Source organism: Cygnus olor, chromosome 3 (assembly GCF_009769625.2).
Source record: "Cygnus olor isolate bCygOlo1 chromosome 3, bCygOlo1.pri.v2, whole genome shotgun sequence".
Lineage (NCBI taxonomy): Eukaryota > Metazoa > Chordata > Aves > Anseriformes > Anatidae > Cygnus > Cygnus olor.
In genome coordinates this window covers 72679842-72697634 of record NC_049171.1, presented here as the reverse complement: position 1 = coordinate 72697634, position 17793 = coordinate 72679842, and the positions used below count along the sequence as shown (strand labels likewise).

General features: G+C 38.0%; 1 protein-coding gene across 1 annotated transcript in view; it reads left to right on the top strand.

Annotated features, from left to right (window-relative positions):
- The window catches only part of PRKN (parkin RBR E3 ubiquitin protein ligase), a 761494-nt gene that overhangs the window by 356413 nt on the left and 387288 nt on the right, over positions 1-17793 (top strand). The gene's annotated exons all lie outside the window — the stretch shown is intronic.

Sequence of the window (17793 nt, the reverse complement as noted above, 5' to 3'; positions counted from 1 at the left end):
CACGGTGTGCTCCTTGTGGTAGTGGCTCAACCGCACTCTCTAAACTGGAAGGTGTTAGACATGCTATTCTGTCCATCGCCATTATTGGCCTCTGTCAGGTGTGTGTGTGTGTAAAAACAAAACAAAAAACCCTCTGGGCAGACTAGCTATCAGGAACTACTCTGGTTGTAAGAGGGTTGACTTCCATTCCCTCACAGAATCATTTTTTTTCTTTTTTTAAGAAGCAGGAAACGGAGTAATATACCATCATGGATCTGTCACAACAAACAAACAAACAAAAAACATAAAACTAAAATCTTAACTGGCTGATGTTGTGGCAAATAACCAGTTTCCAGTCAACTAAGTCCCATGATTCCCACTGCTCTTAATACCTCTAGCAAGTTGCTGGCTTGCCAAAGCCAAGGACGAGTGTTATCTTCCAGTAAGGAATTACTGAAGAACAGAAATCAGGAGGCAGCCTAATTTAGGCAGACATGTTGCACAGATCACCCTAACTACAGGTATGACACTGTAATCGTAAACATGTTGTTCCTTTATTTCTAATTTGAAGCACTTTCCTTCTCAGCTGCAAAGCACTCCATCCAGTGGCATTCCATCCTAACAAGACTAGGATGTGAGAATAATCATGCTTTTTATGATTTGAACAAGAATTGCCAGAAATTCTAGTCAGGTCTAGTCTAGTTGATTCTAGTCAAGAAAACTCATTTAATAGTTAGCCAGATTCACTTATCTACCTATCACATGTATCCCTGCACCAGATCTTCGCTTTAGAAATCTTTTGAGATCTTCTAAGCCCCTGAAGAGTGTGTTTTTTGTTTTTTTTTTTGCTTGCTTGTTTGTTTGTTTTTTTCAGCCTCTGTCACTGTGAAAATGCTTCTCTGCTTCCTGGGAAATAATTCCATTCCAAAGACTTAAATCACTGAGCTCTTTTTTTTTCTTGTCTTTCCCAGTGTTGGAAACAATAGAGGCTCTACAGCCCTGTCTCCAAGGATTTGTCACTCTTTCCTGCTCTGGTAAAACAGTCTAATGATCCAATGATGCCTATTCCCAAAACTTTTCCTATCTGAAGTCATTGTGACTTCATGTCATCCATTTGTCCCCACACCATGAAGGTGCTGTGGATGCTCATGTTACCGTAGTTGTGGAACACTCAAGTCACTTTTATAACTTGAAATATGTGGATTAAAATATGGAGATGTTGACATTAAATGTACCACAGTAAATCAGCTGAAATGAGGATAAACTTTGAGTCTTTCAAGCTGTTTCCAAGTTGTTTTCAAGCATGTTTAGATGTGGCAAAACGTTGTGCTTTTGGTAGTTGTTTCAACACTTGCAGCCACTGAATGTATTTGTGCAGGTAGACATTTATTCTACAGAATGGAACAGAAGTGTTCCAGGCTGTTTGTTTTCAATTTTTTTCTTCCTTATAATTCTTTGTGTACTTTGAATAGGAACACCCAAAGTTTATGGAAATGGGCATTATTTGAAATTGCAAATATTTCTCTCACATGAGCCTAATTTAGGTACAAATCAAATAGCTTTATTTTTTTTTGCTACTTACCTAGATAACCAAAGGTTGCTTTGTTCAATGCAGGACAGCATTGAGTTCAAGACCCATAAAAGTGTATGGAGACTTTTAGTAAAGGAAGGAATAACTAGGTCTCTGTTCTTGTCAGCTACTGTATTCTTAAGCTAGAAACATTCCCAAACCATTCATAACCAACAAGTGAAGATAACTACTGTGTTTAAAGAAAGGAATCTCATAATTAAGTTCCTGTTTTCTTTCTTAAAGTCAAATTAATTCTTCTTGCGAATGCAGTTCTCCTTTTTAGTGCAAGGGTGATCCAATGGTGTATTTGAAATACTGATTCAAGGTTTTCCAATACTTGAATATTTGTAAGGTTTCTCAAATGATTTTAGGATTATTTTGTACAAGTTTTTTTGTCCAAATCAATGCTGAAATTGCTGAAAATGAAAATCATACTAGATCTTTCCAAGAAGACAAAAAGGAAAAAAAGACTTTAAAAATAGTACTATGACAGAAAACGTAAGTATAATGTACTATACCTCAGGGTTAAAATTAAAATGCCTTTTTTCTAAGAACATTATAAATTATCAGTAACTCAGGGAAGTAGACAAGTGAGCTGTTTCTCAATAAACTGCAAGTTTGAATTTGAGTGCTTTGGAGCCATCTTGGTTTTGTTTTTTGTTTTCAGTGTAATGTTAATAATTAGAACATATGCTTGCTGCTGAATAAGTCACGTAGCTGAACAAAAATTCTAGATACTGTACGTTAATTTAAATTTTAGATGTTACTCTGAGGGTCTGGTGTTTATTTCCTTTGGGGGAAAAGGGAATTTCTGATATACTTTTGGTGAATTCAGGTTTCTCTTTACAAGCGATCTGATAATATTTGATACTAAATCTTCTTCAATTGGTAAATAGCTTCCTTACTCAAATAAAAAAGTGCTGAGTAAGTGTTCTTATTAAGCTCATACCTCTGCAGTTCTCTGAAATACTTGATGAACACATTCTGTTTATCATGCAATGAAGTGTATTTCTAATTGTGAAGAGAGGCTGTTTCTGTGTATTTAAAAATGCTATTTTTTTCTGTCTCTAACCTTAGGCTTACATTATTCAAAAGCCATCAAGAACCACAGAAATGATACAGCTTTCCCCATAGGTAGTTAGAAACAGAGCTGTAAGACTGCTCTGTAAACCTCTGTAGTAATTCTTTCATAGGAATCGGCTCTACATCAGCCCCCCCTCCAGTGAACATGTATCGGTCACAAAAAGACACTGCTGGGTCTACAAAGCACAACATACAGCAAACTGTTTTGAATTTTAGAAAACTAGAAAAAGCATTACTGTTCTGTATGTGCTCCTGAGATTCTCACTTGATGTGCAGAAAGAGTTTCTGTGTACCTTAAAGTCTCAGAAACAGCAGTGGAAGGGTTAAACAGAACTATAATTCACATACAGTTTAAGTTATTGTGCATAAGCAAAAATGAAAATGACTTTAATGGAAATATAAATGTACTTCTATCCAAGTTTGATATCTGCCTCACAGCTGATATAATGATGATTTTATAGTTCTGATGAAGGCTGCATCAACTGTCTATGATCATGAAAATGGAATAGCATTTTTTTCTTTTCTAGTCCTCAAAATATATGTTCCATTTCAGCAAAGTGTTTCTCAAAGAAGCAATAGGACTTCTGTGAACTTACTGAAGCCTCTCTAAATATTGGGTTTCCTTAAATATCACTATACTGTTCAAATTGAACTTTTTTGCTATGGATACAGTAGGTTGCTATATTTATTTTCTAGCTTGATCACTATTTTTTGCCTTTTTTAATAAATGTTCAGTATGTGATCATTATACATGTTTTAAACAGTCAGATTCCACTATACAGCAGCCTCACTATGTATGTTTGGGGCAAGAAGTTTGCAGTAGGAAGCATGTTACATTTTTACTCTATTTAACTTTAATTGTTTTTCCACGTTTCTCCTGTGTGATTTGAATATTGCATTCCTTTTTATTGGAATCTTTAAGGATTTCTCATGAATACTTGTCCTTGTCCTGCACGTTTACAGTCACTAAGCCCAAGCCTGAGGACAGAAATACCATTTAATGCCTGTTCCACAGGGAGTCTGTGCTCGTCTGGAATATACTGGACTACAAAGTCAAGGAAACAGTGTTCAGCCTGGATGATTTAAACACACAGTTTACCAAATGCTTTTTCTTTCTAGCATCCAAAGCTATTCTCAAACATCACTGCATGAAACATACTTCATTTTTTTCATCTCATTTGCTTTGATCAGTTCAGACCTCAGTTTCATTTGAGAATAGGAATAATTTTCTGTAGCAGTTAGTGTATCAAGAGTAAAGTAGTAAATTTAATGATATTATCAAAATGTGAATATAGTAAGCTAAAGAACTATGATCTCATTATAGTAAGTCTCTGATACATTGCTGTATTATTCATTAATTCTTCCTTGTGTGCAGTGAAATAGTTATTTGGGAAAGGAGCTATCTCTGTCTGTCCTTGGAACCATTAGAATATTTCCAACTCACATAAATAAAATTACTTGGTAATTTTAAAAATTCTGAGATATATTTGGCATTAAGAAAACTCCTGACTTCATTCTTTGGATTTTTTCTACTTCACTGCTGTCCATGTTAGTTTGTCTTATGCATTAAAGATTAGCCCAGATATCACATGCTTTAAAAACATGTTCGTAGTGTGGTGGAACAGGAGTGCTAATTAAAGTAGCAGATGAGAGTTCTTTAAAGACAACCTAGTATATGTGGAGTAAGATTATGACAGCTTCTTTCCCTATCCTTGAAAAGGGAATGATTCAAATTTCATACTGGACAATCTTCAGAGTTTTTCTCACTTCCCAGAGACTCTGAGGCCATTGCTTTTATTACTTAGGAACTTTTATATTCTTTTATACCCTGTAGTATGACATCTGTGCAAGTAAAAGGAATAAAGCTTAAATGCAAGTGAATGTTAGTTCAAAGTTAAGTTACACTGATGAGTCTGGTTTATTTGTAACCTACTTTCCTATTTTGTGACATAAGAAGGGGACAGCTAACAAATGGGCAAATAACTTCAGAGAATTTTCTGAATTAAACTATTTCCTTCAGAAACCTATCCATTAATTGAATTAAAGACAAAATTGCTATGTTTTAATCGCTAACGTATCATGTTAAACACATCTAACGCTTTTGCTTGATTTGTGATTCTCTTGCATAACAAAATAAGCTTCTAATTTTTTTGTGAGGCGTGTCTTTGAAAGTCTATTTAGCTGAGCATAACAATGGACAAAATCAGTTTGACCTTTCTAAGTCTATAACCACCGTTTATGTACGGATTTCTTACCATAACTAGAATAACTATAGAGCAGATGTACTACTCAATCATTAACTTTTATATCATAAATTATTCAAGCCAGTTACTTGACTTTTAATTTTACTAGAAATATGTAAGAATCCACATGCACGACTGAAACATTCAACAACTTACAGTATATAAAGACAGATCTAGTGTTGATGTAAAATGACCTCTTTGAAATGTTTGTGAGCTTTCTAATCGATCACAACAGTGTATGCATCATTCTCACAACACATCTGTAACAATACAGTAGCAAGCCAGGACATAATTGCTCTAAATTACTCAATTTAAGTTATTTGAGCTGTACAAGCGATTTTTTAGTATGCCCTGGCTTTGATCCTCCAGAAACTTTTATAGACGTGTTAGCACACGTTTCAAAAGTTTAGAAGTTAGAATGTATGGAAAGACGTTATGTTGCTTCACTTTATTCTTTATTTACATGATGAACAGTTCTGCCCCAAAGTCTAATTTTACAGGGCAATCTACATTTCATTTTTAATTTCTGGTTCTGTGTAACGGTTTGGTAATCCAGAATTGCTGAGGTATAAAATATGAAGCTGAAAGGTGCGGTAGGGGAATCCTTTGCACCACAGAAACTTCAAATTAATTCCCATGCATGTATGGGAGATAAGTGGTCCATAGATATAAAAGCAGAAGGAATGCTTAGATCACTTCATCCAACCTACTGCGTAACATGAGTCGTGTGTTGATGCCTGTAGACTGAAGTTCAGCTATATCTTGTACTTTATCTGAATATTCTGAGATGTAATTTAACATAAAGAAGCCTATTTCTTCCATCCTTAATCATATGTTTAGCTATTTGCATCACTTTGAGCAGTTTTCAACATACCTAGTAAACTTCATGCCTCAGAACCAGTCACACACAGATGCCATCAGTGCCAACTACAGACATGTTACAGTCTACTTGCTTGTTTAGATATAAGCAGTTTTATTAGGCAATTTAACCATGATGTTACCTTGAGGGTTTCAGTTTTTACAGTTACCTACCAAAAACCTCAGTCCTTTCAAATTACTACCTCCCTGGATAGAGTCCTTCCTCTTGCATGTATGGCCCTTGTCTTTGAAGGTGCAATTTTATTTTTGGCTGGTTTAAAATGACTGTTATGTGGTTTATCTCAGCTGAACAAGCTGTCCATAGGGTTTTGTCGGTTACTTGCACTTTTCATTGTTCTCCACTCCCCTAGACTTCTGGTCTTCTGAAAAATTGAGTAATTACTTTTTCTACCAGAAAACTAACAAGTGTTTTGAATAGCATAGGGCTAGGAGATGATCACTGCAAGACCACCTTGAAAAACACTATTTGATGACTTACTGCGCAAAATTACATTTTGAAACATATCTGTTAAATCCATCTAACATTGATCTATCATTGTTCTAGTTCTGTAATCAAAATGTCAGAGGTCTGTATCAAATGCCACAGAAATCTGTGTAAATTGCAACATTGCTATTACGTTGTTCTGCTAAACTTGTAATCTCAAAAATGTCAGATTAGTCTGATGGTGTCTCGTTACCATAAGCACTTGTTGATTGACATTAATTACACATCCTTTATTAAAAAGTACCAAATTTATTATGTCCGGGGCTGGTGTCAGGTTTACATGCCTATAATTACCTAGATTACTTCATATAAATCTGCCCTAGATTATGATATGATGTGGTTTTGTTCCTGTAAAGTCATTCTTATAAAACTCTAAGTGCTGTTTTTGTTTTTATTTTACTTTGCCACCAGTGTGATTTCTAAGTGTATGTTGGTGGTGTGGGGAAACAGCAAATAAAATAGCAGACTTAGAGTAACCTATCAAGGTGCTGTAATTAAATTAGTGTTGTGTGGTTTTTTTTTTTTGCTAGACCTTTAAATTAATGTACTTCGCATTTTTACCTGTAATTGCTATTACCTCAAATGCTTGAATAGTGAAGAAACAAACAAGGGAGTTGACTTTTTTTATGTATTTAAAGGTCCATGATATGTTGTAGAGTTCTTTACATTGTAGTTGCAGATTATTTCAACTCAATTTTAACTTCCCAGTTACCTATTTAGGAAACTATAATTAGATCTTTGTTTTGCAGATATTCTCAAAGTAACCTCATTCTGGAGTCGATCAATGTTTCATTTATAAAGAAATTCTGTTATTCATTCTTTACAGCAGAAAAATCAATGATAGGTGAAGAACTGAATTATAAAATAGAATTAATTCTATACGAAGACAGAAAAAATGAATTATTTATCTTGGGGAGAAAACTAAAGGCTTTTATTATTAAGATCTATCCTCATCTTAAAAAAAAAAAAAAAAAAAATTCACTCTTCCCCAGTAGAAATACATTACATTCCACAGTATGTTGGACACTTTTTATGGGTCACAGAAAAGTATCAAAGCCTACCATCAGCAAACATCACAAGTATGATTTAGATCAATTGGTTACATATTGCACAAAAATTGTTCTTTTAAAGTATTTTTAAGAAGCTATAATTTTTAAACAATGTATAATTTTGTGGATCATAAAAAATGTAAAGCTGAGGTCAGGCCAGGCCCTTGGATCTGTTCTTCAGTTTTCTCAATATCACCCACGAAGAATTCCTTATTGTTTTTGTAAGCTGAAATTACGTAGACATTCTGGCAAACCCAAAGGGGCTTGTGTATTTGTACTCTGTATTGAGTGGTTTCAGGAGGTTTAGTTCATCTTTCCTCTGTTGCAATCCTCAGTATTCATATGTGAGGAAATGTCACAGTTTTGTAGAAGATCAAACAAACTATCTTGAAGATTATAATGCCTTCAAACACATTCTTTGCTCTTTGATGTTCTTCTTAAGTTGTTAACTCTGCTACTGAAGGGGGGGGGGAACCACCTTTGTTACTCATTACTTTTTGCATCTCCAGAAAACCTTGTCTGAAAACATGAGCATTAATTGTGCTTTCAGAGATTTTTTTTTTCCAGTGTCTAATTTTGTCTTTTGTGAATAATTACTTTGCATCATCATTCTCAGCTGCTATGTTTTGTTGGTCTTTTGAAATAGCCTTTAGAAAATAGGCAGTTCTTCTGAGCACATCTTCACATCTCCTGCAATAAGAGCTCTTGAAAATGTTTTCAAACACTGTAGATGCCTCATCATTTTTGAGGCAGTTTCAGGTGAGCTGAAGATCTGTCCTCTAACAGGAATTGTTGAGAGTTTTTGCAAGACCAATATCTTAGATTACCAAGTCAACAGCTTTTCTGTTGCAATGGCCTTGGATTTGTTGAAATAGCAGTTAATGTCTTAAACGATCATTTTATATCCTTCTTGAGACAGTATCAAGGACCCAATTTTATGGAAAGTGAGCAGAGCCATCATGCGACCAAATCCTGCATCATTCGCAGCCTCTGTAATTCCATTGCCTATGTCGAAAGGGAGATAGTATCAGCAAGCCGAAACTGAATGGAAATGCCCCTTTTATACTTCTGAGATTCTACTTTTAGAAATGTCTGGAAAACATGTCAATGATGCACTGCAGTGAGGAACTCTCTATCCATGCTGCGGTAGCTGTCATAAAGAAGTGATAACAGTAATGTTGCTTCACTGTCCCAAGTTTGTAACATCCTTTTTTTGGCCTGACTGTGCCTGCTTCCAGTTGTTACGAGGTTCAAAACAACTACAGGGAGATTCTTTGTTGCACGGTGCACACTTACCTTGTGGAAGTCTTTACCATGATGCATTGTGGAAGTTACAATGGTGTGGTAGTTTTACTCAGGTGGGCTGCCGAGCTCCACCACAACTGCTCTCTCACTCCCCCTCCTCAAAGAGGAACAGGGAGAAAATATGATGAAAAGGGCTCAACCCTTGAGATAAGGACGAGGAGATCGTGTCAGTAATTATCATGACAGGCAAAACAGACTCAGCATAGGGAGATAGTAAGATTTATTGCCTATTACTAATAAACTAGAGAATTGAGAAACAAAGGAAAGAAATCAAAAGCACCTTCCCCCCCATCCACCCTCTTCCACCTCCTCCCCCTGAGCAGCACGGGGGAATGGGGGTTATGGTCAGTCTATAGCGCTGCTTCTCCGCCGCTCCTTCTCGGTCACTCTCGTCCCCTGTGCTGTGGGGTCCCTCCCACGGGATGCAGTCCTTGGTGAACTGATCCGGCATGGGCTGCCCACGGGCAGCAGCTCTTCAAGAACTGCTCCAGCTATGGGTCTGTACCACAGGGTCCATCCCTCAGGAGCGAACTGCTCCAACCTGGATCCCCCATGGGCAGCAGCTCCTGCCAGGTCACCTGCTCCTGCGTGGTCTCCTCTCCACGGGCTACAGGTCCGGCCCGGAATCTGCTCCGGCAGGGATCTTCCACAGGCCGCAGTCTCCGTTGGTGCAGGTCCACCTGCTCCACTGTGGTCTCCTCCACGGGCAGCAGCGTGGAACCCTGCTCCACCGTGGTACTCCATGGGCTGCAGGGGGACAGCCTGCTTCACCATGGTCCTCACCACAGGCCACAGGGGACTTCTGCTCCTGCACCTGGAGCACCTCTCCCCCTCCTTCTTCACTGACCTTGGTGCCTGCAAGGCTGTTCCTCACTCCTCTCGCTCTCCCAGCTGCTGTGTGGCACAGCATTTTTTTTTTTTTTCCCTGTCTTAAATATGCTCTCACAGAGGCACAAAACAACATCGCTTATTGTCTCAGCTCTGGTCAGCAGTGGGGCCCTTACCTAACATGGGGCAGCTTCTAGATCCTTCTCACAGAAGCCACCCCTATGGCCCCCTTGTTACCAAAACCTCACCAAGTAAACCCACTGCAAATGGATTCAGAGAGTGACAAAGAATTAGAAGAGAAATCCATTGGGAACCGTTAAACACTAAGATACCTATTCTGTGTTAGGAAGTCTGAGTTGCAAGTTGCTGGAGATTGGGAATGTACTTTAGGGTGATACCATGTTAGGTTTGCCCTGTGCATGTGTGTGGTGTATTTTTTTTAATTATAAATGCATACTCTAGGCATCTACTGTTAGCTTGCTATTAGAGACAAGGTATTGGCTAGATAGGCTAGTGTATGCTCTATGTGACCATTCCTGAAATAGCCAGATGTTACCAGAAAAGGTAATTTAAAGAAGCCAGATATGATTAGACTGAGATAAAAGGGATAAATATGACAAAGTATTTATTGCAAACTATGTAACAGCTCAAGTTTTCCAGTTTACACAGGGGATGGGAGCGCGCACAGTCATAGTTATACCTAGCTAAATATAAAATGGAAGCACACTCCAAATTCAGTATATCATATTCTTATACCTGACAGAAATGTGAGAAGAAGGTGTGCAATTCCTGCTGGCACGTGTTATTGCTATAATATGGTCCTGTGACTAGTAGTGAGAGCAGTGTTATGGTTGTCCTATTTACGTTGTATGTTGTTCTACAGGTCATTCCTGTGTATTATTTGGATGTGATTTTACTGTTCAGGTATTTGATCTGCTAAAATTTTAGGAAAATTGCAGACGTTCAGGGTCCTAAACAAACTGGGAAGCAGTAAGTGAAACTATGAATTAAATGCTGTTACATTAAAATGCTGTTATATTGAAAGTGGAAATATACTCAAGAAGGTATGGTTCCAAACCTTAACGTTGTGCCTACTCAAGTTTGTTTCACAAATCAGACCCAATTTTTTTTCAAATGCAGAATGTTTGATACTTTTTTTTTCTTTGCATGCTATGTCTAGTGTGTTCAGGGGTAGTTCTTTGTAATTTAGTGAAGTTCAGTAATGCTTTCAGTGAGTCTTTTGTTGCTTGTTGCTCATGACATAAACGATATGCTACTGTTGGCAACTGTGGCAAGTTCATACTGATGATTGAAACTTTGGATTTCCCTTCAAGCATGCGACATTCTTCCAATCATCTATCTGTATGCAATCAAACTGAATGAAGGTGATTTTGTCTGGGTGCAGTGTAGTTATATAGGAGTCTCTCCTCAAAAAACGTCAGGCAGTATTTATGCGAAAGAGCATGCTTTCTTCATTCATATCTGGCAAGTACTGTTACTGAGCATTTAATAACTGTCATTTTGCAGGCTAGCATACTGTGTGATATATTCCGTTAGATCTAAAAGCTGGTGTAAAATTTACCTTGGCACAAAGTCTGTTTTCCACCTATGGATGAAGTGTTTGAGTTTTTCTACTGTGCTACTTGAAGGCATATGGGCAAAGTAACTATAGTTAAGAATTGTTCATAAAAGCCATCCATACTTACACTGGTGCCAGGAGATGAAGAGAGGACATGAGAGCCCCTTCTAGGGAAACAGGCTTCAACCTTTTGGTGCCCAAAGCTCTGTCTCCTGCTGCTGCCCCACCATTGCAACGTCAGAATTGACACAGAAGTATTCACGTTGCATCAGTTAGTTTTGTTTTCCTTTGCTTTAGAGAAAAGCCACATGCTTCTCCTGCCTGTGTAGTAATTACTTAAAAGTAACTTCTCACTGAACACCACTGTTAGAATGGCATTAGAAGGTGTAATTGTGCATATCTCATTTCAAAACAAAAATATCAGTGCCCTATAAATATGAGGTTGTAAAGTTAAGCGGGGAAATAACAATACTCACTGAATCAAACAGAATGGTTCATGGAAGCTTTATCTTAAACACTGCTACAAAATAGTGCCTAGCTTGCAGGATCACTAACCTGTCAATAAGGATTTGCTGCAATGACTTAATTCTTACAATTCACAGGAATATATATGTAGTATAGATGGAATTCTGTGAGAATCTTCTTCAGCTGATTTTTCTAGCTTAGAGAAATCTGACCTAATAAGTTTGTGCAGTTGAATTAAACTTAGATTTCTAAGTAATGGTAGAAGTCACGATTATTCTTTAAAAATGTTTAGAAATATGTAATTATGTGAACAAGAGAGGAACTGTACTGAAAAAATTGGGCCCATGTTAAAGAACAACAACCAAACAACCCCAAAATCAAATGCAATTGGCAACAATTAGAAGAACCTCTTAAACAAATGACCTACATACGCTAGCATAATATTTGCTGCTACATTTGAAGTAATGTTGTTTTCCATAACTCTACATGTTTTCATTTTGTTTTAACAACTGTATGATGTCACACATCAGACATTGATTTTACTTTGAATATATTTAGCCTCTTGGAATGTGCTTCTTGAGGACCTGTTTTTCATTTTCTTATTTAGAGAACTTCTGTGATTGAGGGAGGCTTATAACAAGCAATGCAGGTTACCTAGGAGATAGTATACTGTAAGACAAAGATTTTCTTAGGGGAAAAAAAATGCTCATTCTTACATCAAGTGGCATTGTAGAAGGTCAGATTATTCTCAGTGACCTTAAGATAGACTTACAGCATGTCTAGGTTTGGCACAGACAGCCAAGGTTTCAGGGTGCCTGACAAGAAATTGAGTTAGAGCATAATTCAGGTCACTGGATATCTGAGATTTCAATTTCATGAAAACATTTGTATATTATGTCTGGGACATCTTATAATACATGAATTTGTTTTCCCTGGTTACTTTCCTCAAGAGCAAGCAAATTGCATGCTAGAAAAATTTCACTTGGTGTTCCTGCTGGTCCACCAGCCTTCAGCGAGGCAGAGGCACAGCACAACTCTGGCCCCTAGCCCCGCTTCTTGATAATGCTCAGCCTGGGGATCTGAATCAATGCATTCCAGAGGGACCTTGTGCTTCTCTGGAATTAATGTCTGTAGAGGACTGTCTCTTGATACAGTAATTGTTGCTTGTTTCATCCAGTATGTAGAGAGAAGGGCGCTTCACCTGCTACATCCCTGCAGAAGGGCACTGGCCCTTCTGGTGGGCCTGTCCAGAAAGAGTTATCGTGGCTTCTGTGCTTCGTGTGTGAGGTACACCAGAATAACCAATTCCAGCAGTACATGGGGGATCTTAGTTTGAGAGAGTAGTATGGCATGTGTTGGGGGTGTTGTGCTGTGCTTATTTGTTTGTTTTGTAGATAGTGATCTTGAGTATCCTAAGTATCGTTCCAAAGCTGAGCTTTTGGAGCCCTGGTTCTGGTCCCTGCCCTCTGTGCTACTTCAGCATTTTGCATGACAGGCTAGATAAAACATGGATCATGTGTATTTGTGTTTGTAGCAATGTAGTTGCATACTTCATAGGGCAGAAGCTCACTCTGTGTTCAGCAAAGTGTTGAACTCAGGTTTTCTAATTCGTACATAAATGCGTTTATTTTCCAAGGCGTTACTGAGTGAAGTCCTATTATGGTTCCAGAAAAAGTGACTGGAAAGGTCACTTGTCCTATTAAAGGCTGGACTTGCTATCATAGGTAGTGTTTTAGAAGTGATGGTTTTTGTTTCCTCAAGAGCAGGTCGTAGTGTGATAGTAGTTAAAAGAGAAGTTCAAACTGTAAATGTGTGAAGGGGGAAAAGCAAAGCAAAGCCACAACAGATACCAAGGTGTAATTTCCATCTGAAATTAAAGGGCACACTTTTAGGATGTTACAGACTTGCACCTTTAAATGAAGCGTGTGTTTTACAGATGAATATATTTCCCAATTTTACTTATGATTACCCTGAAGGAATTGCTTTATGCAATGTATTTATACAAGGTCTCCTATGTACGCAGTACATATTCACGAACACGTAGACTATGTGGCGGAAAGTTGGTTTGTAAATTTGTGTGACCTTTCCTAATGAATATGGCTGCTATTCAATAAGATAATGCCTGTGCAGAGAGCACAGCAATAGGAAAACTGCACAGGCGATGGTAACTGCATGGCAGTGTTTGGCAAACACTTGTTGCTTAATTGCTTATGCCATCTATGGGAGAATTTTGGAGTCTGAGAAAAGATTTGTCATAACAAATACTATAATAGACCTGTTATGTTTATGCAAACACAACATGCATGAGGCCAAATTCATCTCTGTTGGCTCGGTTACCTCTGCAAGCTTTACATCCTACACAGGGGATTTGAGCCAAACAGATCAGTATCTCTGTGTTTGGCTCTGTCTCCACATACCTTTGAATGCAAGTCAGGGGCTCTTTTAATTTCCACCAGTTGTTCTGCTGGAGCGCTGCTGGTGCTAGCAGTGCCAGCATGCTGGTCACTGTGAATTAGCGCATCTTTCCCGTGAATGTGGGCACACCACTGTAGTGCACTCCGTGGCCGTGAGCACCTTTGTCTTTACAGCACTGGGAACCTGGCACGCTGGTCAAACCTTTGTGTTGAAGACAATGCATCTGGACAGTGGTTTCTGTTTGATGTCCATGGCAGCTTCTTGTCTGTCAGGGTTCTGGTAGCAAATATCAAAACACTGATTTTGGTGACTCATCTGTATCTGCTAAGTTATTGCTTTTCCATGCATACGACTGGAGTAAAATAGTTGAATAATAAAGATAGTGAAAATAGCTTTTCAAAAATATACTTTTGAGGTAACTTGCAATTTAAAGCTTTGGCAGTTTTAATTGCTTTGTAAGACAGATCTTCAAAATAATCTTCTGAAATGTCAAATGGAGAACTTAGCAATGTGTGATGTTTACAGAAAACATTTTATACTGTTCATACAGTGTTCGTTCTCTTAGTAAAAAATTCTTTTACTGCATAAATCCATTTTTAGTCACACTTTCAGACATACATTTTCATCCTAGTGAGGAAAACAGTTGCTATTTACACAAATTCTGTTGTCTGAATTCAGAATGAATTTGCAGCTACTTTAGGTAGAAATCTACTTAGCAGAAATCAGGGAGTAGAAAGTATTTTGCAGTGGAGAAGAGAGAAGAGGCCAGGCCCACAGGCACCTGCCTGGTCAGGAGACCCCAGGAAATCAGAAAAGCATTGTCACCATTTAGGGACAAAGCGTGCTCCTAGAAGTAGAGGGAGATGCAAAATATGCCATGCATAGTGTTACAAGGACAGCCACAAGGTCAAACGTTGCTGGTAAAGTTCCTTATGCTCCAAGGCCAAATGGCACAGCGTGGCTTCTCTGTAGCCGCCAAGCTTCCTCAGTCCGCAAAAGAGGGAAGCAAACCACCTGCTGGGAGCTGTGCCTGGGTGCGCCCGTGCCTGAACTGTGCGAGGTGCTTGCTGGCCCATCCAAAACATGCCAGGGACTTTCTAACACTGCAACTGTGTGGCGACTGTGCTCAGTCACCTAGAAATGCTCTCGGATGAGGTTTAAGAGTCAGCAGTTCGCTAGTGTGGACATAGCCATGTTGTGCCTGGATGCCAATTTTTAAGTTAGGATTATTTTTTTTCCTGCTTCCCTTTCTTATGAAGGCAGTCTGAATAGCTAAAGGTTTGCTGGGAAAACTGAATTAAATCACTATAGTGAAAGCAATCTATCAAGACTCCATCAGTGTTATTTTAAAGCTATGCAAATAGCTATCTACACTAGACAATATGACTATGTATGAAATTCTCAAAGGAAAAATGTCCACATCTTTCTGTTTTAAATAATAATAATAAAAACACTTTTCAAATCAGGTACTGTGCTGTTAACCACCGATTAATATTGGCTTTTTCTGTATTGGTATGTACATAAAATAAGTTTGTTGTGTTAAATGCTTATTTAACTTATTTGCTACATTTTTCAGGTTCCTTATGCTAGAAACTATAGGCAAGAATACAGTGTAAATGTTTTTTTTTTTGCCTAATAAGATTAGAGAGGAGATGATGAATTTCCCACTGTGACTTGTTTTCTACATCATCTTGCATAAGGATCTGTATATATATTGAATTAATTAAAAAATAACAGGAAACAATGAAAAACATTAAATTCAATGTCATGGAACAAATTCAGTTCTTTACTGCTAAGAATTAACTGAGTTTTGCAGTATTAGCCAAGTTTTTTAGTTTTTTTTTTTTTTTTCCTCCCTTCCACTTCCTTCCTTCATTTACTGCAGCTCTCTGGAATCTTCAAGAACCTCCCAAAACCTCTGGGAAAGCTTTTGTAGGGCTTTAATCTGTGAAGCCCTGTGTTGTTAAGGAACAATTTATAAGACATCATACAAAAAGCGAGGAGCTAAAACCATTTTTGTATGAGGCATGTAAATTGTAGAAACAGGCAAACAATTTTTTTTTGGGGGGGGAGTGAGGAGGCTTCTTCAGGAAGAACATTTCCATTTCATCCATTAAAAAGCGTTAGCTTCTGGAACATGCTGGTATCAGCTGAGGCTTTTTTTTTCTCCTGGTATTTTAAGAAAGTTGAAAGTTAAGATATTTTTTTCATGGTGTTCTTGTTTCATTAGTACCATTTTTTTGTCCTAACAGCCAAAAATTTGAAGTCTTCTCTATAGAAAGGAGAAATTGATGGTTGAAGTGTTTTTGTAATATTTTTTAATACAGAGAACACAATTTCCTCATTTCCCTGAAATCAAGAGCAGAGTACAATTCCTTCTAGCCCACTACTTTGATTTCCATTCATAAACCTCACCTGGAGGGGAAAAAAAAAAAACAAAAACTTTTCTCAGGCCTGCATCATTAGAACTAGGTGAAACTGTGTTGGAAGCTCCTGTTTTCTTTTTATAGGTATGCAGGATTCCCAAAATAGTATCTGGTGACAACTGTTCATGTTTAGGGTGGAGGCTGAAGTTACTTCAGCCACTCGGTTTCATCCCTAGGCTATGCCTGCCTCAGTGAGTAGTGATGGCCGGTAGGAACAAAGTTTCTGGAGCAAAACACTTGGAGCTGAGAGTCACCTATCCATACATTTTAGGGTGGGTTTCCTTTGTCCGGCTATAATCTGTCTCTGTGAACTGGCTGCTGCTTAGTGATGGGAGTACATTGGGTTTGTTCCTGGAGCATATCATTCAAAAAAACCTTCCATTGCCTATTCAGTGAATATTCAGGAGGTGCCAAACATTCATTAGTACAATTTTGAGTCTTGAGAGCAAAAGACAAGCGTATCTCTTACAAAGGAAGAGTGTAACATTTCTGCTATTCCTTGCCTTGCCTTGCCTTGCCTTGCCTTGCCTTGCCTTGCCTTGCCTTGCCTTGCCCAGTATAAGTGGACAGTTTCTTGGCTGATATGTACTCATTCATATCCTGATCTATGGCAGGCATTGGAAAGATGACAGAACAAACCATCCAATTTTTCAAAGCTGAGGTACAGAAATGAGGCAAAGAGCCTCTCCGGTAGCATTACAGCCTAATTCTGTCTGCCCAGTGTCCTCACATAAATACTGATGCTCCCCCTGAGGCAGCCCTAGTGCTAAAGGAGAGGTGTCTTAGTACTGCCTTTCAGCTGTGCTACAGACTTGTAGATCATCTGTATGGTTGATGGACAGATGCAAGACTCAGAGACACTGGTCATATTAGCTGAAGGCTAAAAAACTAAAAGCAAAAATAAATGATTTTTCTTATGATGGCTGTTGGGTTAAAGGTATTATTTTTTACTAAGCTTTGAACCTGACCGATTTCTTAGATATCCAGGGATGGACAAAATTTAAAAGTTTAAGTTGTAATAGTATCTGTAATAGTATCAAATGGATGGGAATCTAATGTATCTGTGGCAGAGATCCAGCAATATTTAGAGACTGGATCATGGAATTGGCTGTGTCATATGCAATAGTCATGGAAGGTAACAACTAGTTAAAGAAATACCGCAGTTTGTTTATGATTTTTCATTTATAACTTGTTAGCTCTGCAGACTTCTCTGAAGCTCAAGACGGGTCTTTGGGTGACAGTGCAATGTAACGTCACCTGTGAAAGATGTAAATTCAAGCATGGGCATTTTTTCTTATACACTCTAGATTTATTCTCTAATCACTTTAAATTCTTCATCACTGTCTTTATCCCAAGTGCTTGTTAGCATGGTTGGAAAAGAAAGAAATGTTGCAAACCTGTAATTGCAAACACTTTTTTTGTGCCATGAGAAGCATAGTCTGAGGAGCTGATGTCATATAGTATTTGAATTTTTTCGTTCCTTGAGCC